The following is a 14,778-nucleotide window of genomic DNA, read 5'->3' as shown; positions in this document are numbered from 1 at the left end:
GGTAATAGTTGGGATAAGAGTCTGCCATACGTAGAGTTCTTGTACAACAACAGTTACCAGAAGAGTCTCAAGATGGCACCTTTCGAGGCGCTGTATGGGCGTAAATGTAGAACGCCTTTGTTCTGGAATCAGACTGGTGAAACTCAAGTGTTTGGACCCGATGTCCTTAGAGACACGGAAGAATAAGTGAGAATGATTAGAGACAACTTAAGAGTGGCTCAGTCCTGACAGAAGAGTTATGCTGATACTCACAGAAGAGAGCTGACTTTTGAAGTTGGTGATTATGTGTACTTAAAGGTTTCGCCAATGAGAAGTGTGAAAAGATTCAATATGAAGGGAAAGTTAGCACCAAGGTATATTGGACCTTTTAAGATCCTAGAGAGACGTGGAGAAGTAGCCTATCAATTGGAACTGCCTGAAAATTTGCCAGGTGTGCATGATGTGTTCCATGTTTCTCAATTGAAAAAGTGTTTGAGGGTACTAGAAGAGCAAATTCCTTTGGAAGAACTTGCTGTTAAGAAAGATCTTACTTATGAAGAGTATCCGATAAAGATCTTGGAAACTGCCAAAAGAGTTACAAGAAGCCGAACTATAAAGATGTGCAAGGTGCAGTGGAATCGGTATATAGTGAATGAGGCTACTTGGGAAAGAGAAGAGGATCTAAGAAAGTCTTATCCACAACTGTTTGAGTAAGCAAACATCCGAATCTCGAGGATGAGATTCATCTTAAGGGGGGTAGAATTGTAACACCCTGAAAAATTGCATTTTCTAAAATAGTCAAATTGAGTTATTTAAGCAATTTTTTTGTGAGCATTGAACCTAGGGAAATAATAACTTTTATGGAATAAAAGAAAAATCAATTATAAGGTTAGTAACCTCTTGATGCATACATGCTGCTGCATATTAATTTTTGGGATGATTGGTTTTGACCAAATTTGAAAAAAAGAATTCAAATCCATTTGAAAATACTTTTGGAAAACTCTAAAAATAAAAAGAAAAATGTTTCTTCATTTCTCTCCCCTCTTCTTTTTCATTTCGGCCGTAGGCCTTTTTCCTCCCGCCGGCCGTTGGCCTTTCTCCTTTCCGCGGCCCGCTCGCCCTCCCCCTCTTACCTTCCTGGGCCAGCCTTCTTCCCTCCTCAGCGGCTGACGTCCTAGCCTCGCTTGTCAGCTCCTCCCCCCATCTCCTTCCGCGCGTCCCGCAACCGCCCGCGCGCGCCTGGAGCAACCGCCACTGAACTACGCCCGCTCTCCTCGCGTCATGGGAGCGCCCCTCCCCGCGCCTGGCCTCTATAAAATGGCACCGAGCCCATCGTCGCCCCTCTCTGTTGCCCCTACTCCCTCCTTCGTGCTCGCTGTGCACGGAAGACGCAACCGCCGCAACACCGAGGTCCGCCGTTCGTCCTCCATGCGGTCCGCCGTGCCCGAGCCACCTTCGCTCTGATTTTTGCCGTGGTGAGCATCGCCTTACTCCCCTCTCTCCTCTAGTGCCGTTACTTTCTTGTTTCATGGCCGTTTGTGCCCTATTCGCGTGTGCCAAAGAACTCCATGCCGCCGGCCATGGTGACAGCCGCCTCGGCCCTCTTCTCCGGCCACCGTATAGGCCTAGCCGAGATCCCTTGCTCCCCCGCTAACTCCCGGTGCTTTCGGTTGCGCCAACCGTGGCCCATGGCCCAAGATATCCGCTCGCCGGCGTGTTCTTTGCCGCTGGCCATGGAGCTTGCTGCCGGAGTCACTGTGCCGGCCGACGTCTCCTCCTCTCTCCCCCTCACTGATCTAATCTGGCCGTTCATTTCAAGTCCAATGGCCACCAGAGGCTGATACCCCTTCACGGGTGGATTTGCTAAAGAGCCCCCCTGTTTTCGCTTAATAGAACCCGCCATCCTTAGCGCATTTCCCTGAGTACGCTTTCCCCTTTTGAAAACATAAACTAAACTGTTTTAGTCCAAAGTACGTTTTCAGTATTTACAGAAATGCCATTTGTACTGTTTTGCTTATAAAATCGTCGTTTTAGCTCCGAATTGATCCGTTCAAATTGTGTTAGCTTCATAATTTCATAATCTACGTGTTAGTACCACTATTAATCAAGTTTGCAACTTTTGAATTTCATGATTAGTTTTAATTAAATAAAGTGCTATAGAAAACCTCGTTTAATTCATAACTTTCGCGTTTTAGCTCCGATTTTCATGAACTTCACGTTGACGTGATCGTAGCGAGACGTAGGTTACTTTCATAAACATGTTATCTTGTTTTCTATACTATTGGTGTACTATTCTAACTATAGGATTGTTTGCTTTGCATGAATGCCTATGGAATGTTGTATGTTGTCGTGTTTGTCACGTTCAGACGGTGAGGAGAACGTTGGACATCAAGAGTTCTTCGACGACCAGCAGGACTAGCAAGAGTTTGTGAGCCAAGACAAGTATAGCATGGGCCTACCTTGATGTCCTATTCACTTTAATCATTTACTCATGTGCATGTGTCTAATTTTGATAACCATAAGGACATTCTAGTCGTTTGATGACTTGTTTCCTTGACTTCTATGGGTTAATTGCATATGGGTAGATTGCTAGTGCTCTAACTGAACATGATCTATACGATGGTTAATGGTTCTATGGAACTAAAAGTATAACGTGATTTGTAACAACTGATCCATAGGGCGAAGGTGCAAATGACTTTTGATCATGTTGCTCCCGGCCCTCCATAAGGACTTATGTGTCGGCAAAAGCTGGGACTGACAGTGCAACCATAAGAGTCATATGGCTCTGACTTTAGCTCAGTAATAGGACCTTTTTTAGCTTGTTAGAGGTTACCTTTATGGCGCAAGAGGGGCTTGCCATGTTGGGTATAGGGCTGCCTCTGTTCCTATGTGTATAGCTACGATGGATATGTGCCATAGGAAAAAAGGGTTCCTACATCTACCTGCCGAGGAAACCTAGCGGCCCTAACTTGGTAGAGAAACCTATGAAATGGCTTTATTGTGTACCCTGCCCACTCACCTTGGCAGTGACATGGGAGTAATTAACCTGGGCATATGTGAATCACGACTCATGGTGAATGTGCACCATCTCTGCAGAGGGTTACAAACTATTATAATAGTCGTGCTCTCGGTCACGAGCGGCCCGGAAAACTCACAGAATAATTGGTTACTCATCGTGGTTCATTTATGATGGTTTATGATGATATGATCCAAATGGTGCTGATATCTGAATATGTGGGTTTAAAAGGGAGCTTAAGCATAACTTGTTAATAATTGGTAATAAAATCCTGACTTATTAAAAGTGCTAACTGCAGTAAACCAGTGTCGTCCTTTTTGAGCTACATAACCCCATGTTATCTTGTTAAGTACGGGAAGTACTTACGCTTGTTTATTTTCTTTATTTGGATAAAAATCCCGGATGGGTAACAGATGACAACGTGTATAAGGCGTTTCCTGAGGATTATTAGGCTTGTGGTCAACCAGTTGACCTTTCCTGTGATGGTGTTCCACCTGAGAGAGTTATCTTTTATTTTCTGATGTGATGTATAAGACTCAGTATTGTTATTATCGTGATGTAAGATACACTGTGATGATACTCTCTTATAATTTATCAGCTTGTGTGTGTGATTGATCCCTGGGCACACATAAGTTAGTGCATTCAATTTTATCCTTAAAATTAGGTGTGACACCGCGCCATGGGGAAGGGCGCATCACTACCGCGCCGTGGGCTATGGCGCGACAAAACCTGGGCTATGGTGCGGCAAAACCAGTGTCGAACCGTATTCAAAATAATTTCACTCGATTTTGTTCGTTTTAGAAATTCTCAACGCATGATACAAATAGATGGGATCACTTAAGATCAACCTTGGGTAATCTGAGTACATGATACATGGGTACAATACATCAATAGTTCAAATAGAAAACAAGACAACACAATGAAATTTCTAGTACATAGCTACATTGATCATTAATAAAGCATGGAACTAACAGACGGCGCAATAAAAAACCCTCAGTCAGAAATATACTGAGTAAGCAACTCGTCGTTCGAGTACCAATTCTCAACCACAACCCTGTTGCTGTGGCTAGACTCACCTGCATTGCCCTGATCTACCTTTCGCCTGTAGTAAGCGGCCTCCGCTTCATCTGCGGCCTGAGACAAGAACGTATTCTCTTCCTCCTCGTTCATGTGGCTAGGCTCACCTGCATTGCTCTAACCTCTGTGTCGCCTGTCGTAAGCGACCTCCGCTTCATCTGCGGCCTGAGTGAAGAATGCGTCGTCATTCTCCTTCGCCTTCAAGCCCGCCTCTGCTAGAGCGATGAGCTCGCTCAGTCTGCCAGTGTCGTCCTTAGCCTCCTCCGCTTTATCTGCGGCCTAAGTGAGAATGATTGAGAAAATAGGTGTGTTCCACTACTAGAAAACCGAACATCAACGACCACGTACAATATGTGGTCGTCGGATGCCATTAGCTGACTTTCCATTGCCTTTAGATGCTGCCCGACGACCACAATTGTGTTGGTCGTTGTCCAATTTTATAATGTGGTCGCTATCTCTATTTTCTCCCATGGAGCCGATCGAGTTCCGGAATTTTTCCACGATTTTTTCGTATTTTTTATTACTGCCCGCGCTGCCAGGATTTTTCCCGCTATTTTGTTCACGGAGTCGAGTTCCTGCGGAGGAGATGAAATAATAAAAGTATAAAACACGTAAAAACGAAGCTTAACGAGGGATCGAACATGTTACCCGCTGAATACTGATCTGTGACTCAACCACTAGGCAATAGCTCACGTTTCATTGAAAGGAAGGAAATATATTGCTTTGTAAATCAAATTTAGAAGAATATTAAGTTGAATAAAAGCTTCATCTAGTAGTTCCATAAGAATGGAGTAAATCTAAATCAGCTATTCCATTCGATTTCAAATATTTATCTATCCATCCAAAAAAAAGTGGCCTTATAGAAAATGACCCCTCTATGTTAAATGTAAATTTTGCTCAGGAACACTGCTCATACATGGTATTTGATGAACACACCATCAACTCGTAAATTTGCTAAACCATATGAATTTGTGTTTCTTTGCCACTGGACACCCCATCTATTAAAATATTTTAATTTTGCGTTCTTGGAGAGAGAAAGATGGGTGAATAAAATATTTTATGTGCATATATTTTATTATATTACGAAAATTTTCCCCTCATATATATTTTGGTCTCCCGTATTTGAATAGTATGCACTTCTTTTTTGGCGCTAAAATAACGCGGGATGCTGATCCATTCTGTTTTGGCGCTAAAAAATGTGGAATTATCTATTCACTTTTGGCGCAAACTTCATTTTTCTGCAGGTACATAAATGAGAAGTCTCGTATCTATCTAACCTTTGACCACCGCTGAGCTATCCAGAGCCTAGCAATCCGCAAGGACGGTTTCTACAGCGGCGCGGATCATAGAGCCGCCGCCTCACCGGCCCCTCCTGCGGCGGCTGTCGTCTCGCTGCCCTTCCGTCCCTGCGCCTCTTGACGCAGCAGTCCACCGCTTCCCTGCACCTCCTCCCGCCGTCATCTCCTCCGGGCACGGATCTTAGAGCCGCTGCCTCACCGGCCCTTCCTGCGGCAACCGTCCTCGCCGCCCTTGGGAACGTCCACCGGTCCCCGGAGGAGTGCTTCTCTACTCGTACTGCAGTGGCCTCCCCATCGTTGTCCACTGGTGCCTCCTGTGGGTCAGTCAGCTTTAATTTCCATCTCCCTAATCCTATTTCTCCGCATTGATATGATACAAAACCCTGCACCTGAGGATCTGATGCCCCTTTGTTCACTTGAAATTAGCTGTACCGATCTGATATTGTGTAAACAACTGAACGTGTAGCAGTTATAGATACAAATTAATTTCATAATTTTGCAATACAGATGATAGATATCTCTGTTATAGTATGTTGATAACCATCTTGTTACAGAGATCCAAAATTACACGTTTCGCTTGATTATAGTTCTTTTCTTTTAAGCTGCAGTTGTGTAGAGAGAAGGTTGTTCTGGACATTGCTTCCTGTGGTCCTAAACAAGGCAGTATGTATCCTCTCTTCATTACCTAATTTATTGTTCTGCAATTTTTTTTTTGCCTTTTGTTAAGCTTTGACAGTGATGTAGGCTTAATTGATCTAAACAAAGATGATAGATCGGCTCTGTTTTGACTCCATATCTATTCACATTTGCATTTGTTTATTACTTACTTTTGTTGTATCAATCTAAGATCATCTAAACAAGTGTACATTTTGATTCAAGGATTCTAACTGAGGCATTTGTGTCAAAAAGTCATGGATGCAGGGATTGTAATTGAGGGCACATTTTGATTACTCATAGTTCTTTGTTTTTTTCCCTGCAATTGAGAAGGCTGTAGGGTGTTCTCAAAGACAGTGCATCCTCTGATCCTAAAAAGACAGTATGTATTTGCTCTTTATTATCAAAACCTCTTTACTGTGAAAATTTGAAAGGATGTGGAATCTGAAACTGCTGCCTGGTGGCTGATTTCCATTCACTTAGGCTGGTAGATACCTCTATTTTGACTCCATATTTATTCTCACAGGTAGTTTTATAGTCAATCATATATATGCTATATGGCACCAAGTAAGGCATGGATGGACCTAGTTGATGATCGTATTAGTGATGAATGTTTAGATGGAAACACCTCAAAAAAAGATACTTATTTGGCTGGTGTTAAAAAGTTCCTGGACTATGCCTTCAGTAGGACTGGTGGGGATGTTGAAATCAAATGTCCATATGTCAGATGCTGCAATACATACTCTAGGTCTCGTGAAGTAGTGTATTCTCATCTTAAAATCTTTGGAATCATAGGAAACTATAGATTTTGGTATCAACATGGAGAAGTTTCGGGTGAGGCTGAGTCAGATTCAGAAGTTGAAGAGCATCCTGATTCCCATGGAGCAACTGAAGAATGTTATAATGGAATGGAGGAGCTACTAATGGATTTATTTCCCCAGCAAATTAACCGGCCAATTAATGAAGGTACAGCACATACATCTCCAAATGAAGCATTTGAAGAACAGCCAAATGATGAAGCGCGAAAGTTCTATAAAATCCTTGATGACTTGAACCAGCCTCTCCATGAAGGGTCTCGTACTTCCAAACTATCTGGTATAGTTAAATTGCTTAATACAAAGAATTTGGGGAAGTGGAGTACTAAGTCCTATACCATGTTAGTGGAATTAATTTGTAAGGACTTCCTACCAGAAAACTCTACTTTGCCAAATTCTTATTACAAAGCAAAAAAAATCATGAAGGACCTAGGACTAAGTTACCAGAAAATCGATGCTTGCAAAAATGATTGCATGTTGTACTTGGGAGATGATATAGGTGCTCAGTTCTGCAAAGTATGTGAAAGACCAAGATGGAAGAAAAGTAAGCACTCTGGTGAAGACATGGTGTCAACCAAAGGGAAGAAGATTGCAGAAAATACTATGCGATATTTTTCCTATTACGCCAAGACTTCAACGACTATATATGTGTAGGAAAATTGCATTTTTCTATAGATGGCATATAGAGGGCAGGGTAGATGATGGTGTGATGCGTCATCCTGCTGATTCTAAAGCATGGAAACATTTTGATGAGACCCATCCTGATTTTAAATCTGAACCTCGCAATTTAAGGCTATGCCTTGCCGGTGATGGTTTCCAACCATTTTCTACCACTAAAACCTCATATAGCATTTGGCCTATATTCCTTGTTCCTCTCAATTTGCCACCTTGGCTGTGCACAAAGCAGCACAATGTATTGCTTTCTGTGTTGATTTCTGGGCCAGATGGTCCTGGGGATGCAATTGATATTTACTTGCAACCATTGATTGACGAACTGATTGCGCTATGGGAGGATGGTGTTGACACCTATGATGCATCTACAAAGACTAATTTCAAGCTTCGAGCAACCCTTCTTTGGATGGTTCATGACTTCCCAGCATATGGAAATATATCTGGACATAGCACTAAGGGGCGGCTGGCTTGTCCTGTTTGTTAGAATAAAACTTGTTCATTGTGGTTATCAAAGGGTAAAAAATTTTGCTACATGGGCCATCGACGATTTCTTCCTAAAGATCATAAATGGGAAAAAGATAGAGCATCTTTTGATGGTAATAAAGAGTTTTGTGACCCACCAGAGCCATTAACCGGAGATGAGGTACTACAACAGGTGAACAATCTAGAAGGGATAGTCTTATCAAAAGATCCTAGTAAGAAGACCAAGATATCACACAGTGAAAGAGGAGATAATTGGTTAAAGAAAAGCATATTTTTTTCGTTTACCTTATTTCAACACACTTTTGATGCGTCATAATCTAGACGTGATGCATATAGAAAAGAATATATGTGAGAGTATTCTTGGAACTCTTCTAAACATAATAGGAAAGACAAAAGATAATGCTAATAGTCGTCTTGATTTGCAACAAATGAATCTAAAGCCACATCTGCATCCTATTGAAGATGGTGGCAAGACTGATTTTCCGCCAGCACCTTATGTTCTTCCTCCAGAAAAGAAGTCAACACTATTACAGTTCTTCAAAGAATTGAAAGTTTCAGATAGCTTTTCTTCTAATCTTAGTTGATGCGTTAATTTGAAGGAGCAAAAGCTTTCTGGATTAAAGAGCCATGATTGCCATGTCATCTTGAATCATATACTTCCTTTTGCATTACGAGGACTTTTACCAACAAATATTTATGAACCTTTGGTAGAGCTTTCCCAATTCTTCTGCACATTGAACTCCAAAGCATTATCAGTTGAACAGTTGAAGCAACTTGACTCTCTAATAGCAAGAACATTATGTAAGCTCGAAATGGAGTTTCCTCCTTCTTTTTTTGATCCAATGGTGCATTTGCCTGTCCATTTGGCTACTGAGGCTTTGATTGGTGGACCTACAGTATATCGTTGGATGTATCAATTTGAGAGAAATAAATTTTCTGAAATCTCTAATTCGCAACTTGGCTCACCCTGAGGGTTCGATAGCAGAGGGCTATATTGCATATGAATTTATAAACCTGAGTTCGAGGTACTTGGATGATGTAGAGACAATGCACAATCTGGCATATGCTCTGCTTCACTAGAGCATTAGTCAAACTATTATTTGATTTAGTGCGTGATACTATTCCTGCTTCAAGCTTCAAGGAATATTTCCTCTTAAGATCATTTTCCTTCTGTTGAAATAATATTTGGTATTCAACATAGGCTTTCTCTCCCCTAATGGCAATATTAGATCTTTAATAGCATACTTCAAAAGATATCCCCTATGATAGGCTTAAAATAATTCAAATTCATGTATCTCCAACTATAAGTGGAGGCCCATTCTTGTATGCTATGATAGATATTTATGAGAAATATTAATGCACATATTTAAACACGAAAGTTATTATTCATTAATGCAGTGAGCTAGAATACATAAAGTGCACTTAAGAATGTTCAGCATTCCTACAAACTCAGGGATGTTGTCCCCCTGATTTGCATATATCATAGTTTAGAAAACTATTTCATTGTCTAGCTTCTTTATTGTTTAGCCAAAATAATTGATCCAAATACTCATATATAAAAAAATGAATCATATACCTTAAAAATATAGAATACGCAATATTCAAACTAATGTGGAATTTCTTTAAGACTAACGTGGGAGCGCGCGACCCCTCTCCGATATCTGCATGTGGTGGACCCACTGACGCAAGCAGCCTGCTGTAAGAGATCGGACATGGTTAGAGCATCTCCAAGAGTATCCTAAATCTTCTTCTAATCCTTGGTTTTTAATAAGATGAGAAAAAATCCCTCTCCAACAACTCCTAATATATTCTCCTAAAATTTACGCACTTGCGAAATTCTCTCCCATTGCGCGTAACTTTACGCGGACTCGACGTCACGTGGAAAGAGGTTTCCTGCACGGCTTCGTCTTCGCGTGCCTTCGACGACGACCGCGTCGCCTCCATGTGGCGCGCGCGTGCAGGAGATGGAGCGCAGGCCCAAGCAGATGCTCACCTTCCTCCTCAAGGTCGTCGGCGACCTCGACAGGCTGCACCGCCTCGTCGGCGACGCCGCCACACCGGACAACGGGTTCACCTCCGGCGGCGATGCTGCCGAGCCGCCCTCCGCGCGGGCCAGGCTGTTGCTCGACGGTGACAAAATGGTGGCGATCGGCCCTGAGGCTGTCGACTTCGTCGGGTTCTACGGCAACGGCGACGTGTTCGGCGACGTTGCCGTGGATGCTGCCGTGGGATCTGCCGGTGGCGGGTGCTCGTTTGCGTTCGGCGGCGGGTACTGAGTGACGACCATGCGCCGCCCAGTGTCAGTCAGTAGCTTGGCCCGCTTGTGATGCTGTTTCTGCCGACTTCTTGCTTGCCAATGCCATTGCGGCGTGCGTGGCCGCCGCTTGGAACGCCCAAGTGGCAAGACCGGCGTCAGCCGTCATATGGAAGCATGGCAGGGGCCTACAGTCAGCCCATGATGGATGATAATGATGTTATGTTCTGTCCATGCTCCATGGATGTCTATTTGATGCTTTTGGTGGATCTGATCTGATTTTATGGGCGGGAGTGACTACCGCGTTCGGATCATCCGAGCATCTGCTTGGGCCTGCGCTCCGTCTCCTGCACGCGGCGCCACATGGAGGCGACGCGGTCGTCAATGGCGCGTTGCTTCATCACGCCGCCACCATGGACTGCCCTGGCCGTCGCTAGGTTTCCCTTCGCCGTCCCTAGGTTTGCCGTGGCCAGCTGTGTGCTTCTTGCCGCCGCCGGGATTGCCCTGGACTGCTGGCGTCCGTGGCCGGCTGTGTACGTGCTTCTTAGGGCCCGTTTGGTAGGGCTTCAGCTCCTCCAAAAACAGCTCTGGCTCTGGATCTTGTGCTGGAGCAGATTCTTTGGTGGAGCTGGAGCTATTTTGGGAAACCGTTTGGCTGAACAGCTCCCTGTGTCTGTTATGAATGGCTAAGACTGGAACAATGTCGAATATGCCCCTGCATGAATAGCTCGCCATGTTTGTTACGTGCTTGCAGATGTATTTATATTTCAGTGTTTTTAAATTAAAAAAAATACAAACTATTGACAAGCAATAATTAGTGGCTTGTTTATATTGCAAAGTCATGGCCCACCTATTACAGTCGTGTTAACAAAAGTTGACATATGGACACCAGAATTCTTGGTACAACCAAACACACATGCTCATGATCTAGATAGGTAGATTACTCTTGTAAGGTCATCTCGAAATTTATCCATGTTCCTGTCACTCGATTCTGAAGTTGACGTATCACCAATATTTCTGATAGGAACATACTTGCTGTACCGTGAAGGTATAGTGGGCACATAATCTAGATTACGGTCACATTTACTAAAAAGTTTGTCGTCCACACTGTTCTCACGAATGAAGTTATGTAGACACATGGTTGCAGCAACGATCATCTTTTGCTTCTTGATTGGGTAACTCGGCATTTTGAGAAGGATTCTCCACTTCATTTTCCACACACCAAATGAGCGCTCCACCACATTCCAAATACTTGAATGAAAATAGTTAAACAACTCTTGCTCACCACTTGGAGCAGGACCCTTCCTCCAGTCTGGCACATGATACCTTTGACCCTTATATGGTGCTAAGTATCCAGGTCTATTTAGATATCCAGCATCAACATGATAGTATTTCCCTGAATACAAATGTGGAAAATTTGGAGATATTATGAGCTGCATGTAAATTAATTTGAAATCAATTACAAAAAAAAACTAGGATCCATCTGTGCATACCTTTGGGAGGGTGTGGAAATATGTCATGATCATTCTTAAGTGCATGAAAGAGCACACTAGTGTCATGCGTCGATCCTGGCTGCCCAATAGATGCATATGTGAACCGCATGTCAAAATCAACAATAGCAAGAACATTTTGTGTCGGTTTGTTACTTCGACCAATGTATCTTATGAGGTCATTCGGAGGAGGTGTTGCTGAGATGTGAGTACCATCTAGTGCTCCAATGCAATCTTTAAAATGTGGCATCATCCTTCGATCATTAGTGATCCTAGAGTGAGTGGTTGGGAAATTTGGATCGATCGGCCTGATGTAGTGCTCAGACATGGACACCAAACAGATCAACACATCCTCAATTTTTCGACTAATTGTCTCTCCAGAATGCTTGAATATACCATGTAGAGCACTATTGGACATACCATGCCCACAAACTACCAGAAAAATAGCAAGAGATTCTATGGTATTCATGTGAATAGATGATTGGAGACCATATTTACTCACTAACAAGTCATGCAGCTGATAGAACAATGTCGCACTCATTCTGAACATTTTTTTCACTTCCTCCTGGAGTCGCCAGTATCTCCATAGTCCATGCAAATCCAGACTGTGCAGGAGTTCTAGCTTCGTTTTTGTCAAGATAAGTCATGTAGTACTTGGCAGCAATAAGGGCAGTAGCAAATACATTATTTTGATTGGAACGGAACAATGACATAGCCTTTGAAATCTGCTCATAATCATCAGAACCACTGTCATCCGTGTCAGAACCAGAACAATCAGATCTGTACAATTGTAGCAAACAAAGGATGCATGGTCTTAGTACTCAAATCATTACAATTGTAGCAAACAAATAAAACATTGTCTTAGTACTCAAATCATTACAACTGGAGCAAACAAATGAAACATAAATGGAAGGATACATGGTCCTGCAATATAAATAGAAGGATAGATGGTCCTGCAACATAAATGGAAGCTATGCTCTACTTGGGGACATCATTTCTAGTCATCCACTCATGTCTCCTCGTCAACCAATCAAACCTATCCTCAGGAGTCCCCAAAGTCATGAACATCTCTCTCTCGGCCTTCTTGGTAAAAAGTATGGTAGCAGTGAAATGCTCATTTGTTCTTGGAACAGCACCACACTCCTTGACTAAGGCCATGACTTCCTGTATGGAACATGCAGGGTTTTCCTCCCTCTTTGCAATGGACTCACAAGAAACAGTTGTCCTCTCATTCATCTCAATAATTTTGCCCATCTGTTCTTGGAACCAATGACCTGTAGTTGTCTTAGGTTTCTTTCCTTTGTTGGTAACTGCCCCTCCACTTCTCTTTCCAGTCACACTAGTTGGTGTCACCGCCTCCGGTTCACTGTCATCATCGATTTTCTCTTCACCTTCTTCATCAGCATTGATGGCCGAATCCTCGCATGACGGGCTCGCTTGGGAAGGTGGTACACCACTAGAGGCACACCATGCATCATCTCCTGTGTTACGAAGATCTTCAAACATAATTTCCAACTTGTCTTCATTCTGGAGGCCTCTGTGCCTGAACCGCATGCAGCCCTTGATTTCCTAATTCACAAAACGCAAAATAATTATTGGGTGCACAGTCAGAGGTCATCAAATGTTACAAAGAATTTCACTTACAAAGGCACTTACTTTTGACATTTGCTTCCACCAACTCTCTGGCATTTCAATATTTTTTTTCCCTGCATCCCATCCAATGCCTGTCTGCTTGTTGGCAAGCTTCTTCCAAACATTATATTCGCCTTTCAATTTATCCCATTTATTCTTGAATTGCCTTTTATTGTACTGAATCCCAGTCCGATCTTTGAACCTTTGTATTACATTCTTATACCCGGTCTTACTCAAATGAGTGTTCTCACGGTTCCCTTTCAGAACTTCATCGGCAAAAATGTCACACAATATACTAGTATTGTCATCATCCCAAACAACCTCACTGTTGTGCGCAAAATATGTTCATAAGATGGTGGCAAGGTACTTATTACGACTATGCAAATATTTTCATCATTAAAGCTAAAAGTTCCAGAATATATACTACCATACTAAACATGCATAAATGATCTGTACAAAAGGAATACGACTACTACTACACGATGCAGGTGTATACCTTGAATTAGTGAGATCAACGGTGTCAGATCCATGGGCAACAGGAATTGGCGGCCTCTGTGCACGGCTACTTGTCCCACCTCGTCGCCGAGCAGAGGCACCACGAGCCTGTGATGTGCCGCCAATCTCCTCGCGAACACCTCTAGGATCTTCAGTTGTCCTCCAATCTGGCCCAAAAGTTACGGCAGCTTGCGCATAAAAATCCGGCCAATCCCAGCTACCACTGCCACGAACAGCGGTCGACACACCTGAATACGAACCGGAAAACGAAGGGCGCAGACTGGTTTCTTCACCGCCGCTCGGGGTTGCAACGCCGCCTGCGGGCGCGGCCGGCCACGGGCCGCCACCTACGGCCGCCCTCGGCAACGTGCCTAGGGTCGAGCCTAGCCACGCGCCACCGGCCGGGGCCGGTCCCTGCCAGAAGCCGCCGCCCGGCCACGCACCAACGCTCGGGGTCGGTGCCAGCCAACCAGGCTGTGCGCCAGCCCACGCGCCACCTCCTCGGATGCTGCCCAGGGTCACGCCCGGCGGCCAGCCGACGGGGCCAGTGCCCATGGCGCCGCCTGCAGCACCCGCGAGGAGAGCGGAGAAGCCTCCGGCCGTTGCTCCTCCCGAGCCCGCCGCACCCATGGATCCATCTTCACCACCACCGGATCTGTCGGTCTCCAGAACCCCCTTCCCATCTTGCTTCTCCTGCTGCAGTGCGTCCATGGAGGAGGCGGATGGAGCTCACCTCCAGTCCGTGCGGCCTTCAGTCCGTGATGCAGAAAGAGATAAGGCTCAGTGGGGAGACGATGGCAGATTGCTGTAATTTCTTGAGAACTTTAGGGGCAAATGGGTACCATGTCTGCTGAGTCTGACACAGGAGCCGGTGGAAGCTCGTTTTTTTTGCTCCGATAGACCTCACTCGTCT

General features: G+C 44.0%; 1 pseudogene; it reads right to left on the bottom strand.

The window, feature by feature from the left end:
• Window positions 1-9,852: 9,852 nt before the first annotated feature.
• On the bottom strand, window positions 9,853-10,427 carry LOC136469584 (uncharacterized; annotated as a pseudogene).
• Between the last annotated feature and the right edge of the window lie 4,351 nt (window positions 10,428-14,778).

The sequence above is a fragment of the Miscanthus floridulus genome, chromosome 8 (assembly GCF_019320115.1).
Source record: "Miscanthus floridulus cultivar M001 chromosome 8, ASM1932011v1, whole genome shotgun sequence".
Lineage (NCBI taxonomy): Eukaryota > Viridiplantae > Streptophyta > Magnoliopsida > Poales > Poaceae > Miscanthus > Miscanthus floridulus.
The sequence above is the reverse complement of the archived record's forward strand: the minus strand, read 5'-3'. Positions and strand labels throughout refer to the sequence as shown.